General features: G+C 38.1%; 1 protein-coding gene across 10 annotated transcripts in view; it reads right to left on the bottom strand.

The window, feature by feature from the left end:
• Positions 1 to 15,814, bottom strand: part of TSC22D1 (TSC22 domain family member 1) — a 134,775-nt gene that overhangs the window by 75,058 nt on the left and 43,903 nt on the right. Inside the window, exons 3-4 of one of the 10 annotated variants that reach the window (XR_013635882.1) lie at positions 15,275 to 15,495; positions 11,875 to 12,463 (exon numbers count right to left, since the gene is read on the bottom strand). The exons of 6 other annotated variants lie outside the window; for them this stretch is intronic. The gene's annotated coding sequence lies outside the window, so the exon portion shown is untranslated. Of the gene's footprint in view, positions 1 to 8,707; positions 10,346 to 11,874; positions 12,464 to 15,274; positions 15,496 to 15,814 lie in introns of those variants that run through there. 3 more of the 10 variants (XR_012159012.2, XM_073344783.2, XM_073344763.2) reach the window with 3 other exon arrangements.

Below are 15,814 nucleotides of genomic sequence, written 5' to 3'. Positions count from 1 at the left end.
TTCTGAATTTCTTCATTAGATAACGGAGAGACCACTTTACAGAAATCCTTCAGCACACTCTCAGGAATCACCAAATAGAGGCACATACACCCATAACTAGACAGAAATATTAAACTGATGCTTTATAAATAATTCAGCTGACTGGGTACAGAATCAAAGAAGTCCTTCGGGCAGTTGTGATCTCATGTTTGTAAACAGGAAATTTCAGGAAATTCCATGCAGCATCTTAAATAAAAAGAACAACTTTTTTTGGTCTTTTACAAACCAAGCACATTGCTGGCCCTTAAATAATCAGTTCAAAACAGACTGGAGACATAGAACAGTGGTTTTCAACCTTTGTTTCATTTGAGGACCCCTAAAAAATTTCAAATGGAGGTGCAGTCTCCTTTGAAAATCTTGAGAGTTTGTAGACCCCCGGGGTCCACGGACCATATAGAAAAACTATCAGCAACTGAACAATTATATTGGGGGTTATAGTAGCAAGATCGCCTTCGCAGTTTCTTAGAAGACTATTCTGCCACCTTTAAATCATGCTGAGCTATACTTTACTTCAAAAATCAGCAGTCCCAAACACTGACTGAGGTATTACACAGCATGAAGTGGCAACTCAGCTTCTTTATTGAGAAAGCCCTGCTTCCAAGGCATATGCTCTCTCTTTGATTATGTAATACACACAAATACTAAGACTTCTACAAGTGAAGGCCCCTCGTAATTACAAACAATTGTTCTAAACTACACTTGCAAAATTATATTTGCTCACTCATCTAGGGCGTATTTTTTTAAAAAAAACCTAATGAGTAAAATAGGTTTTTCAGCAGCATCATGGTAACCATGGGCAACGCAAGTAGATTTGGTAGACTTTTTGGAGGGGGACAATTTTGCAAAGATATTCACAATAGATAGAAAGCAAAAAAGCAAAGCAATCATTAGGTGAAAATGTCTAAAAAAAACATTGTTTATGTAATCCAAATGCCTCTGCATATCATCTTAAATACACTACAAAAATGCCATTGTAACTTTCTCATTCTACAAATAACGACCACCAAATTGGTGTCCAAGTGCATTAAAAATGGGAAAAAAGTTAAGTTACTTGATGCCCAGTTGGTCAGCCTGTGCACTGTAGTTAAACTTCACTGCCCTTTCAGGGATAGGGCATCCAGGCGGAGTCAAAGGAAACAAAAACAGGAAGAAGCTTTTTGCCATCTTTTCCCTCTAACAGCAGTTCTAATAGGTCATGGCTCCTTGCAGTGGCAAGATAAAAAAAGATTAAACAGTGCTGGAACATTAAAGACTGGTTAAGTACTACAAAATGTTTTGAAAGGTTGGGAACAGTGATTTTAAAGCACTAATGCAGTTTAATAATCAGACAGTTTTGATGGAAATGCAGCCAGCAGCAAGGTTGTTAGAGTTCTGATATTTGACCTCTGGCTGGTGGCTAAGCCTTGTAAATGACATCTTTCAAATGACACCTATAAAAAAAAGGAGGCTCCAGCATGGTTCTGCCAGGTATAGTAGTTTAAATTTTAGAAGTTACTGAAAGACAACTTTATAGCAAAACAATTTACACCACACATTCTGAATACCTCCAGACAGAACAAAATTTTCAAAGTTGTAGAAAACAATATCCCCTTGCATTAAATGTCCTTTAACTTAAATTTTTTGTTTTTAAAAAAGCCCACCCTCATACCCTAAACCTGCAAACACTTCAAGTGCGTAACCCCATTCACAGACTTTATCAAGACTAGTCACACGAGGAAAGTTACATATACGCATAAAAGAGTTTTCAGGATCAGTGGCTCAGTTTCCAGCAATACACTTCAAGTGATGTGGCTATCATGGACACTTAAGAATGTTTGGGGTGATCCAAGACAACTGTGGTGTGAAAAGATCAGCTTCACCTACATGCCTATGCTGGAGGTTGTTCAGGTTTTATGCGGAAAAGGTTGGCCAGACATGGGCAGGAAGTAATGGTTATTATGGACCAGTACTTCATGGTCTACAAAACTCAGACCATAATGTATTTTTATTTTCTTTATTTTAAATATAAAAAATCATCTACTACTAAAAAAATAGGCACTTCCCAGGAGTCTATCATACCTTAAATTTACTACCTCTCGCACAAACATTCCCCCTCAACAAATGCACATATTTCACGCACCTATCTTCTTAAGAACAGAATCATGATGTGAAAACTAAAACAGAACCACCAATATTTAAGTGCTATTAAAGTATCCACATAATACCACTATATCCACATTTGCATGCCCTCACTTGTTAAAACACTGTCTTGGGTGGATCTCTAAAGTCTTTAAAGTATAAAGTCAAGCTACAATGTAATGCTAAAATTTCAAGCATAACTCCTCCTCTTAAGATTACATTTTTCATTCACTGATAGTCTAGTACACTTATACTTCAAAGCTGAAGCGGTCATTAACATTGTACATGGTAAAACATACTTAGTAGACATTGGATAGTTAACTAAAATCTCACTGTTGCATTCATAAACCCACAAGCTGTAAACAAAGCACAAGAAACAAGGGCAACATGCAAAGACAGAGATGGAGAATAGAAACCATGCTACAAGAGGGAAAGAGCTTATTAGAAGTTAAAAAAATATCTTCACCAGTAGCAAAACAAACAAAAAAAATACTGACTTAAGTGATCCTTTTATTATAACTTCCCAGAATTTGTTCTGTTGTGATAGCCCTAGATTTCTGATAAGTGGGGGGCTGAGGTTTATTTTTTAATATAAAACTATAAATTTGTTTCCCTATCTGGTTGGTGGTACTTAAACCTCTGTTTACCTCCTTGGAGGTCTTTTTTTCAAATAGGTAAAGAAGCAGAGTTACTTTTGTTGTTGTTGTTGTTGTTTTGGTTTTGCTTTTAAACATAAATTCTTTGTGTGACTGACCCTATATCAGGTTCTGGCATGATTTGGAGGAACATATTCCATCTCTGATTGAGAGCTAGGAATGACAAGTCAATGGGGGAGGAGGGCAATGAAAATACTTTGCCTTGTTATACTTCATAAACCTGGTTGTTATTTATAACTTTTGGGCCATAGCTGCTACTGCATTACAATCAGATATTAAGGTCCCCACTGTGCTAGGCACCATACAAAAAAAAAAAAAAAAAAAAACACCCACCACACACAAAAATAAAAGGGCTGTCCATTCTGAGCCAATCTTCAAGTTCAGGATAGTTTTGCACTTTGCACGCACAGACCCATTCATAGTGAAAATAGTGAACTGCATCTCGATGAGGAAGGTAATTTACCCTTCTTGTATTTTATTGTAAACAGCCTGGGACCATGAATTCTTGAAGGCCAGGGCAAAGTATACTACACTAATTAAGTCACTGATCGTATTGGAACAAGTGAATTTTCCTGAGTCATCTAACTTGGGAGATTTCAAGGGGACTTCGGAAGGGAAAGACATGCTTACCATCCAGGAATTAATTTGAGGGGAGGAATAGGAGCTTTGTAGACCTTTTGGTTCTCTTATATTTAGACATATCTAGAGCACAGGAGGGTCCTTAACAAATCAGCAAGAAGGTTGTTCCAGCAGAAGGCTTGTGTTGAGATGGTTTTGTACAGTCCATCCCATATCACAATTTTCAGGAGACAGGTTTCAGAGATCTCTGGATCACATCATGACCACAAAAACAATTAGACTGTTCACTAAGTAACATGCTACCCAGCATAAGCAGGAGTATCATAATCCCACCTGTAGATATTTGTGGCTTGGATTTCAAATGTTTGCTTCATTTATATATTTTTGCTTTGTATAGATACATACCCAAACATGGGTATAGATGCATATGTCCATGGGTCCAGAAAAGAAGCCCTTGAGGAATTCCACCATGATTTCAACAATTTCCATCCCAACATCAACCTCAGCCTGGACCAGTTCACACAAGAGATCCACTTCCTGGACACTACGGTGCTAATAAGAGATGGTCACATAAACACCACCCTATACTGGAAACCTACTGACCGATATCCCTACCTACATGCCTCCAGCTTTCATCCAGACCACACCACACGATCCATTGTCTACAGACAAGCTCTACGATACAACCGCATTCGCTCCAACCCCTCAGACAGAGACCAACACCTACAAGATCTCTATCAAGCATTCTTACAACTAAATAACCACCTGCAGAAGTAAAGAAACAGATGGACAGAGCCAGAAGAGTACCCAGAAGTCACCTACTGCAGAACAGGCCCAACAAAGAAAATAACAGAACACCACTAGCCATCACCTTCAGCCCCCAACTAAAACCTCTCCAACGCACCATCAAGGATCTACAACCTATCCTGAAGGACGAGCCATCACTCTCACAGATCTTGGGAGACAGGCCAGTCCTTGCTTACAGACAGCCCCCCAACCTGAAGCAAATACTCACCAGCAACCACACACCACACAACAGAACCACTAATCCAGGAACCTATCCTTGCAACAAAGCCCGTTGCCAACTGTGTCCACATATCTATTCAGGGGACACCATCATAGGGCCTAATCACATCAGCCACACTATCAGAGGTTCGTTCACCTGCACATCTACCAATGTGATATATGCCAGCATGTGCCAGCAATGCCCCTCTGCCATGTACATTGGCCAAACTGGACACCTATCTAGGGAATAAATGGACACAAATCAGAAGTCAAGAATTATAACATTCAAAAACCAGTCTGAGAACACTTCACTCTCTTTGGTCACTCGATTACAGACGTAAAAGTGATAATTCTTCAACAAAAAAACTTCAGAAACAGACTCCAAGGAGAGACTGCTGAATTGGAATGAATTTGCAAACTGGATACAATTAACTTAGCCTTGAATAGAGACTGGGAGTGGATGTTTGTCATTACACAAAGTAAAACTATTTCCCCCATGTTTATTCTTCCCCCCCCCCCACTGTTCCTCACACGTTCTTGTCAACTGCTGGAAATGGCCCACCTTGATTATCACTACAAAAGGTGTCTCCCCCTCCCGCCCCGCTCTCCTGCTGGTAATAGCTCACCTTAAGTGATCACTCTCCTTACAGTGTGTATGGTAACACCCATTGTTTCATGTTCTCTATGTATATAAATCTCCCCACTGTATTTTCCACACAATGCATCCGATGAAGTAAGCTGTAGCTCACGAAAGCTTATGCTCAAATAAATGTGTTAGTCTCTAAGGTGCCACAAGTACGCCTTTTCTTTTTGTGAATACAGACTAACATGGCTGCTACTCTGAAAACTGTGTAGTTAGTTTGTTTAGCACTAGGGTAAAAGTTGCAGAAGTGCTTCTTAAATTACTCTTCAGCTAATTAAAGAGATGTTTCGGTAGGTACTTTAAGTGGCATGACTAGTGTATTGCTATAAGAATGATGGTAGTGAACAGGGTAAACTGATTTCAATCAGTGACTTAAATCACCAATTTTAAAATCACAATTTAAATTAGCAAGCAGGCAGCCTTGAGTTAAATCATGTTTTGTATTTGTACTTTAGTTCTTTTCCTAAAGAAAGGTAGAATCTCATGGGATGGTAACAATTAAAACATGTTGATTTCCAACTAATTATAGCCTTTACACTAAGTTCGGCGCTTCTTCTTGCTAGCCAGGATGATGCACTATCACTCTATACTTTTGTTTAAGCAATTATAAAGCTTAACTTATACTTATTCAGATTCTTAATTTTTACCTTTTGTTGTTAGAATGAAGAGGAATGATGCACTTATTTACTAGAGAATTTTTTTTTTACTTGCAATTTGCATCTTTATTTGGATGGAAATTCAAACAATTAAAAATGCACAAAAACAGTATTTTCAATTTTTTTCCAAATATTAACGCTACATAAGAAAAAATGTTCAATAAAAATGTTAATATTTTTTTCATTTATAATTGATTATACAAAGGAAATATCTATGGTCAGTGAATACTGATTGTTCCTGATTACCGTCTCCTTTTAGATTTTAGAAATAGTAGATCTCATTCTGTTCTTATTCATGGAAGAAGAAAACAAGCTTTCCAGCTTTTTACATTTCCCAATTTTTTTTCTTAATTTTGAATGAACTACTCATTGAACTGAACTAGTTGAACAAACTGAAATAAGGAAAATATTCTCTGCGCCTGCAAAAGAGGCTACTGCTATCAAAAGCTGGGTTAGCACTTCAAACAAACTTGTTCCAAATGCTTAGCCAGTGACTTCCACCAGTTCAGTGGTTTCATTTTCTTTAAAACTTTGCAACAAACACGTACAGCTAAATAGTTTCTGTATTTAAATTATTTTAATAGATTAGAGTTTAGTTCTTAATATAGGTTATCAATTGTATTATAGGTATATTTTCAAAAAAGAAACCTGTATTTAAAAAATGCAATTTAAATATAAAAATCTGATCTAACCTCATCTGATTTTTAATCATCATGTTAGTGAACAGTCTTCAGAGTGAGCGTAAGCAAGGATGAACTCATTCTGCACAAAATTTAATAGAAATAATTAAAAATAAAAATCTTGGGATTTATACAGGTGGAAATGAGATATATCCTGGCAAAAGATCTCATCACTGCCAGTACATAACCACCTAAAAGGATTACAATATATGAAAATTCTGGTCAACATATTATGTGACCAAAGAAAATATTGCAGTGACCTAAATAACACAGCAGTGGACAAACCAGAGTCACGGGTGTTTTGCAGGTATTTGATTAAGATTAACCTTACACAAAATTATACACATTGCTGTATTTGCCAAAAATCTACAATACAGTAGTCCATACTATCCTGAGAAAGGTAAAAAACTTTTTGGAATCCTAGCTACCTACTTTTGGGGAGGGATGGTTCATGAAAAACAAAGTTAACAATCCACAATAAAAATAGCAAGGTCTTCCCAATGCTGCAGTAGGCCTTAACTAACTTCATAAGATAATCTAGTCTCAACAGCATGTAAATAAGCAATTTTTATTAACAAAATTCAAAAAACAACTTGACACATGGAATTATCTGTCCTTTATTTATATACAAGTGAATCTTGTACCATTATTCCTTTCTGCTACAAAACCATATTTTCACAACTACCTAATTTAGAAAGACAACTTATTTTAAAAATCACAAATTAAATGTACGAATTTAAGTTGTATAAATTAGTAACATTCAATTTCTGGTGTCTCACCACAATGAGCAATTTATTTAATAAACGATGCAATTTTTTTCTGTTTTAATTCAACTTTTTCATATCAAAACACTATGTTCAAGTCATAGGGATTTTGGTTTTTTAATACCCAATTTACATTTTTAAAGAGTTTGTAGTATTTAAACCCCATTTTGATATAATAATAACTGAAAAAAGTTGAGTTACTTGATTTTAAACCTTTGTTAGTGGCTTATTTTTACAACCATTAACATGCCACACATATAAAACATTAACTCATTTTTCTGCCAAGACTAAAATTAGATTAATTGTGGGTTTCTGTATAATCTGATGGGGTCTCAGTTTTAGTTCCTGTACTTCTCCGGAACTCAAGCAAGTCCCTCTTTCCCCATTATCTTGAGGTTACTGAACATTCCATTTGTACACATCTCTGATCTTGGCTCCACTCAGTTTACACATTTACATTTAAATCTAGATTTTGTCTCTTCATTGTGACCCTGGGACCTCTTGATGCCAACTGGCAGAGGGCACAGAGGAGGTGCATTGAGGTTTATATATGGTGCATAGGGATCCCTTGGGTCCAATGTTACATAATAATGTGCCAAAGTGTAGCATGAGAGGTCTCTACCAACAGCCATAAAACACTGGTCATCCTAACCATTGTGAGATGTCTGTGCAGTTAACATTTAAAGAGTCATGTATCTATGCTGAAAATTATGCCCACAAGTCGAAGCATGAAGGGGCATCTGAATGTTTAGTATATCTGGCACGTAAATACCTTGCAACTACAACAGTGCCATGCGAATGCCTGTGCTCACTTTCAGGTGACATTGTAAGTAGGAAGTGGGCAGCATTCTCTCACGTAAATGTAAATGAACTAGTTTGTCTTAGTGATTTGCTGACCAAGAAGTAGGACTGAGTGGATTTGTAGATTCTGAAGTTTTACATTGTTTCGTTTTTGAGTGCAGTTATGTAAAAAAAACTACGTTTGTAAATTGCACTTTCACAATAAAAAGACTGCACTACAGTACTTGTATGAGGTGAATTGAAAAATATTATTTCTTTTGTCGTTACAGTGCAAATATTTGCAATCAAAAATATAAGTGAGCACTGTGCACTTTGTATTCAGTGTTGTAGTTGAAAACAATATATTCAAAAATGTAGAAAAATGACCCAAAAATATAATAAATTTAAAGTGGTATTCTATTATTTTTAATAGTGTCATTAAGACTCCGATTAACCATGACTTTTTTTAAATCTAGTTTGTTTTCTGTTAATCACATGCATTAACTGCAATTAATTGACTGCCCTACTATAAACAAACCTAAGTGGAGCAGTGATGAAACTGGTAAGCTGTGTACTACTGCTTTGGGAGCAGCAGATCTCTAAATTCCGTGAGTGTCCAGTGGAACACGGGGTGGACACTCCAGAGAGATGCTTGGAGGGCTCAGGGGATGGAGTGCTCCTATTCCTTACCTGCAGAGGGACAGCAAAACCTGCACAGGCCAAGAGGGGAGTGCTTGTGTTGCCCATGGCTGGTGGAGTCAAGGAGCTAACCCCTGGCAGGCACTGAAAGTTTCCTCCCATAAAGGCCGGTGGTAGCGAGATGCCTCACAACCCTGAGCACTCCCAGGAACCATCACAATCATACTTTGTAACACAGATACCCAAAATTCAGTATGCCTCCAGATTGTGTCCTGTTACTCTTCTCTAGTAGATAGTGCAGACACAACTCAGGAAAACACTTAGGTACATTCTTAAGATCATCCCTGTTCAGGAAAGTTCCTAAGCATGTACTAGGACATGACTAAGTACTTAAACTCCATTGAAGTGCTTTCCTGGATAGGTATGCTTTCCTGAATCTACAGCCATGGGAACGCCAAAACATAACTACACGTTTATTTTCTGATGTTCATAATGTTTACTTACCATTTATTTCGTTCCCAACTTATCTTTATTTCCATATTATCCCCTTCATTAGTGTATGTTGCACATATCTATTAGAAAATCACTGTAAACGTAGGAATAGTATAAGCCCTTAGTACAAAGAGCTAAGATTTCCAGACACTAATCCTTGCATCCTATTTCTCCCCCTCCCATTTCTGGCACAATTCTAGCAAATGGGTTCATCAATAATAAGTATTGTAAAGAACCATCCTAGAGTGGGTGGGGAATGAACCAATTTTTTCCAGATCCTTTTATGATTCAATGCGGAAAGTACCGGGCTTTTCAAAAAAAGCCATTTAAACTATGCTCTTGAATTATGCTCCCTGCCACTGTGCAGCAACCACATCAAGAATCAGCTATTTAATGAATACACACATTATATATTTCAGTTTATCAAGATAAGGTACGAAAAAAAAATCACAGTAAGCAGAAGAGCCCTTCAAATAACGTTTCATCAAAGACATTAAATTTAAGTCGAAATCTAAATTTGGTAACTATGACAGCATAACATTTATTTTGACAAAATATCTAATTTTCAACTGTTAAATGCAAAAGCTGACCAAAGCAGATACCACAGTTAACAAGGAACATTCGCTTACATTTTCTTATACCTGATTCCAACAATACAGAAGAATAATTTACCTAAACTCTGTCTCTGGAAAGAATGCTCTGGATACTACTTTTTATTAGCGGATAACCACTTTGAATGAACATGGTAATCTTGTTTAGAATTTCAGGATCTACACAGATGGTGTCCTCATTTAAAACCTACACTGCCTTGTGGTCTGAAGTGCATCAAGTTGCATTTTTTTAACCTTTCAAATAATGTTCTGGGTTCTAAAATAAGAGATGACCAGATCAGCAGCACATCTGTTTAACCATATGTTTTAACTCCAGTTGTTCAAATATTCTTCACATTAGTTCCATACACAGGTATGAGGTTTCTTCCCTGCCCTGGGCTGGGAGGGAAAGTGATCAGTTGCTGACAAAGTTAAAGTTACACAAGGAATTCACACTAAAACGTAACCTACCTTAACCATTTGTATAGTCTGGTGGGGCATGTCCTCTGGATTCTAAATATCCATTAACTTTCCATTAACTTCCCCCCCAAGAAAGGTATCATTTGTGAGATACCATAATAAGAGCTTGTCTTATTGCTTTGCAACAAGCACCTTACTCACACTATTCCCAGAACTGTCCACACGGTCTTGACATCCATTTGCTTGGTGCACAGACAAACAAGAGATAGCAATGTTGGCTTCTACTACAATAGAAAGAAGGGGAGCAATAGAAGGAAAGTACAATATGAAACAGACAATTTAGCATAGAAGTATTTTTTCCCCCAGATTCTAAAATGAGGGGGGTAAATAACCATGAAAAAGTTAAAGGGTCACTGCCTCTACCTTCAAGTCCAAAGTTTAAAAGCCATAGTTTAAAATGTTCTCTTTTCTTTTTGGTTAATTATTTTAAAAAATCCATTCTCCTAGGTAGCCAAAACTAAAGATTTCAGAACCATTCCACATATGCAAATATATCACACCTTTGAAGGGAACACTCATGCAGCTTCCCTTCAAAGTGTGGTTGACCACACAACCACTCCCAGTTCTTCATAGTCCATTTGCACGAAAAGCCATTATGTGGCTTCACGTTCGTGTGCATCACCAATTCCATACCAAATTTACTCAGCTCACAATAATTTTTCCACATTTTTCGCAATTTTTCCAAAACTACAGCCCTTCAACTTCACACTGGGCTCAAAGTCAGGCTGGGCTCTTTCTCACACCTCACCAGTGACAGAAGTTCTGCAGGCCAAAGTATGCTCTGTGTGCCACCTGTGCCAACCTACTTTCCTAAGAATTATGCCCTCTATCAGTTACATGTGGGCAACCCATTGGTTGTCAGTAGAATTGCAGAGATGTAATAGATGGTATTATTTGGCCTTCAACATATTACTTGCGAGAAAGCACAAAAAGGAAAGAGCCCAACTTGACTTTCAGAAGTCAGAGTAAATTTGTATGGAAGACAAAAAAGCAACATCTATTTCACTGTAAACGGAGCAAATCTGAGGTGGCATAAGTGATAAGAAAGAACATGGAACCCCAGAAGGGCTTTCCCCCCTAAGCAGTTACTTCTCTTCCTTACACATTGTAAGGAAGGGAGAGATCTCCAACAGACCCTTTCAAGAGATCTGGAGTAAGCACTGATAATGTGTTTCTCAATGCCATTGAAGAGGATCAGCTACATTTGGGGCAGCAATGTTGGCAGGATTTTGGAAAAGAGACTTCACATCACTCCCAAGACATTGTATCCAGAGTCAGGATACAGACTGAAGAGGATGGATAGAAGGTATGGCGGAATAGATCAGGACTTGATGGTGTACTAGGACAGCTTGAGGGACTGGGTTATAACTTGCACGGGGGGGTGAGGGGGGTGTGCCAACAGTGAGGATTTTCTTGATGGGTTGAGAGAGGGAAGTCTGAACTAGCCAAAGAAGTCAGGGTCACAAATTGCTAGAAGCAGGCACCTATGAAGAAGGCAAGATCACATCAAGGAGAAATAATTGGGATAAGGTGGTTCTAAGACTTAAGGAAGTTGACCAGAAATCAGGCACACAGAGGTGAGTCAAGTCCCAAGACATTCTGCTAGGGCTTGGGCAATAAGACACTAGTATCATAGGATAGAATTTCTTCTTACAGTCCTGGCATTTTGGAGTCAGGATAAAGTAGACAGAGTGAACACCTGCTCTGAACATGTGTAGAAATCTGAAATATAATATAAACATAAGAAAACAGATTGTTTTAATACCTTTATTAATATTTGATAATACATAATCAAAAGACACCTTTCTATAAAACACCAGCAGTCAAGCTGCAGGTTACAGAGCACCAAAGATTACATTACACAATGCTGGTGCAGAGCAGAAGTATCAAAATACCAACAAAAAACTATTTTTTAAAAGTGTTAACAAAAAAATTTACTTTCATGAATGGAAATAAATTTGATATGGACAGTTTTAAGTTTTCAAGGGGTTGCAACAAAGTCAACTAATTTTTTTAAAGCTTAAAAATATTTTTTAAAACTTGACATGTCGTCTTTAGAGACTTTATCATTAAAACAATTCTCACTAGGTGTGCAGAGTAATTTAGATTATCCTTCACCAAATAAAGTTTATTTAATACTTCAATTCAGAGGAGGATGCCTATTCAGGAAGGGTACTTAAGCATGTGCTTATCTTTAAAATCAATGGGACTTAGTCAGATACTTAGGTCCTCATCCAGGACAGCACTTATACCAGCAGTGTTTTAAGATCACATATTTTGCCTTTTTTTTCTTGGATTTAAAGATGTTTAGTCCTGAAGCTCTACAATTGGATTTTAAGTCTCTGCAGGCAAAAAAAAAAAAAAGTCAAAATAAACGTTGCATCCAATGAAGTGAGCTGTAGCTCACGAAATCTTATGCTCAGATAAATTTGTTAGTCTCTAAGGTGCCACAAGTCCTTTTCTTTTTGCGAATACAGACTAACATGGCTGTTACTCTGAAAGTTATTCAATATGCATAAGTGAGATACTGACTTCAAAGACAGACAGCTTTCTTTAAAAAGTTAAATACATCTTCACTTTTGATTTACCACACTGAACTTTGTATGGCATCACCACACAATTGTGTTTGTGGATTAAAGAAATCAGTAAATCAGTTCATTTTAAATCAGTTACTGCAGTCCAACAAACATTTTATCAATTTTCTAAAAAACATAAAATTATAAATTGTATATTTTACAGATTATATGACTACAGCAGAAATCAGGATGTAAGCAATAAGCAGTTTGATAGCTATTCTTGGCAAAGGAAAAGCCACATGAATGATTTTTTAATTTGAAAGGGCCCAATTTAAGTAAATCCAATGTGAATGGCTCACTACGTAAGTATGTATTTAAGCAACACTATCTAAATAATTAGTTTTAGACAATATACTTCAACTGAAATGTATTCCAGCATGATAAGAAATCACAACTGCCGTGAAGTTGTAGCCTGGGGGCTGTGTTAAGACTGTTAGGCAATTTAGGTATGCTGGTTAATTTAATGAAAGATCTAGGCATTAGTCAAAAACATTTCATGGTGAACGGATTTAAGAAACTAGGTGGAAGGAGGCACAAGCATCTGATCAGTTTATTCCAACTGCCAGAAGTAGATCGTAGAGAAAAAAACAGGATGCTCTTCCGCTATTGGTAAAGAGTAATGTTAATCCCCTACAGGAACTTCCAAAACTATTTTAAGGGGTTTTTTTGAAATCTGAAGAAATAAACCTTGTTCTTCAGCGCCCATTTCCTAAACTGGAAAGTTTGCTTATGACGTTCAGTAATATGCTTCAAGTAATGCCAGACATATTACTTATTTCTCAGCTGATCTAGCACCACACTGAACTGAATTTGGATACAGAAATTATCTTATAAAGAACTGCTACATACTGATGTACAGAATAGGCTTTCCCCCAAAAAACCTTAAAAGCCACACTGAATTATATCTCCACATCTCTCCTGAGCCATCCAAAACACTTAAATGTAAGTAAACAATTTGCTTCAATTTGTAGAAATTTCAAACATGTAATACTGTACATCTTGGTATTTTGACAGTTTGGGCTCAATTCTTTCCTAAAAACCCAGGGAAGAAGAAACTGATTAAATAAATCCATTATTTTTCATAAGTTCTCTTTACAGATATACTTTATAGTTACAGAAATTGAACCAGAAGTGCAAGAAGGGGGGTTGGTCTTATAAGAGCAGCGGTGTCTGGAGCACGAGAGAAGCAGGTTTCAGATTCCTCTGAGGTCTCCTATGCAGAGGATGAGGAGGCCCAACGTCACTTAATTTGAGATTTGAAGATCTGCTCACAGTAGACTTGCAAGCTTTATCAATGTATTTACTTGAACCATGGGGCAGCAAGGTAAGAGGGGCCAGATCAAACAAACATTCTGCATAACACTTCAGTGAAGAACTACAGGAGACCAGAGTGTCTCCTGAATGAACATTTATTTCCTAGGAGCTGAAATCTATCTGGGCTTCCACCCCGAAGACAGCCAATATTCTGGCTCTAAGGATCCTGCATGTTCTGGAAAACAAAAACAAAACAAAAAAACCCTCCTCTTCCAAAACCTGATTTGTGTCAGGGAATCTTACTTGTGAAAGGTCAAGATTCAAGAATAGTGCTTCATTATCTGGAATCTTAGAAGGCCCTCCTCAAGGTCTTTCCACTGAGGGCTCATGGCACTGTAAGAGCTGAAAGTTCATGCAGCAATTTTTGGGGAGTGAGGAGGGAGAGAAGAGCCGAGCCACTGGAGCCACCTGGTTAGTATTGAGTGCAACATAATTCTAGCTGAATTGTCTTGGTATGAAAGAAGAACGGGGGAAAAGAGGCCTGGACCTTTGAGGCTGCAAAAGCCCTCTTAGAATCCCACTGCTCAATGCAGGGCTGATCTCTGTGGTTACAACCAGGGGACACCCAGAACAGCCTGTCTGCCTCAGTTATGACACAGGTGGAGACGGGGAGGTCTGACAGTAGGCAGTCTGAGGGAGAGGGAGCTGCTGCATGTCATGTGAAGTGAGGAGGGAGAGCTTACAGTTAAGCTCCTACTCAAAAAATCTCCCCACTAAAATCATTCTCTGGGCCATTGGCACAGCTGCAGGGAGGGGTCAGCAACATCCCCTTGGACCAGTGAGTTCTTGCCCTCGCACCCTGCTCCACTGTAGTCACACAGACAAATCAAAGCATATGGGGACTTGCCAAATCCAGCAATGCAAAAACTAGTAAATCAGATTTTCCTGGCTGAGAGAAAAAAAAGTGTCTGGGTCTGCCTACATGGTTTCCACAGTCATAGTATCTCAGCTCCTTTGTGCAGAGAGGGGAGAGGAAGAGCAGTAGGAGAGCCTACAGCACAAAGCAGTACTGTCAGTTGGGGCTGGAGACCATGAGGTGCACATACAAACCCCTCAACAGGGAGCTTTCCAAACTACAGCGAAGTGGGTGGGGAGAGAAATGCCTTCCCTATTTCTCAAAAATCTGTTGAGCCAAAAGCTCTACCCCTCTCAGTCTAGAAAGGTGAGCAACAAAGAAGAAAGGGCAAAGAACTAGCCAAGTCAGTCCTCCACACTTGAGATGGCAGCAATACAAGCGGCTATCCCCAAGTGGGCTCTACCTACCTGCAACACTGATGGAGGGTTCAAGAATTCAGTGTCTATCCAGGGAACAAGGGAGGAGCAAATCCTGGAAGCTGATCCTTCCCCAAAGGAAATCTCATTTTGACTCTGCAACTTGGGAGCTTCTGCCTGAAACTGACTCACTGATATTTCTTGGATTCTTGTCTTCTTCCTTTCTTCAATCATCTTTCTCGTTGGTTTCTTCCCTTTGCTTTGGGGGTCAGCTGGAAAAAGAATGAAGCAGAAGACTAAAGGCATGACTCCATAATTCCAGGACAAAGAGGTAAGACTGACGGTGAAGGAGAAGCGTATTTGATACCTTCTGAACAACAGCTTCTTTACAGGTTTTTCAACGCTCTGATTTGTCAAAAATGGCTAAAATCTTGCAATTTTTTAAAAATTGCCAATAGGCTAAGACCAAGCACAAGAGGTTTTTGTCCAGAAAGGTTTTTTCCATGTTGTTACAAGTAGAGCTGGTCAGAAAATTTTGAACTTGTCCAAATTTTGTAGAAAAACTCAACTTCCACAATTCTTGCTCTTCCT

The sequence above is a fragment of the Lepidochelys kempii genome, chromosome 1, assembly GCF_965140285.1.
Source record: "Lepidochelys kempii isolate rLepKem1 chromosome 1, rLepKem1.hap1, whole genome shotgun sequence".
NCBI lineage: Eukaryota > Metazoa > Chordata > Testudines > Cheloniidae > Lepidochelys > Lepidochelys kempii.
Note: the sequence above shows the minus strand (reverse complement) of the source record. Positions and strands in the feature narration are given on the sequence as shown.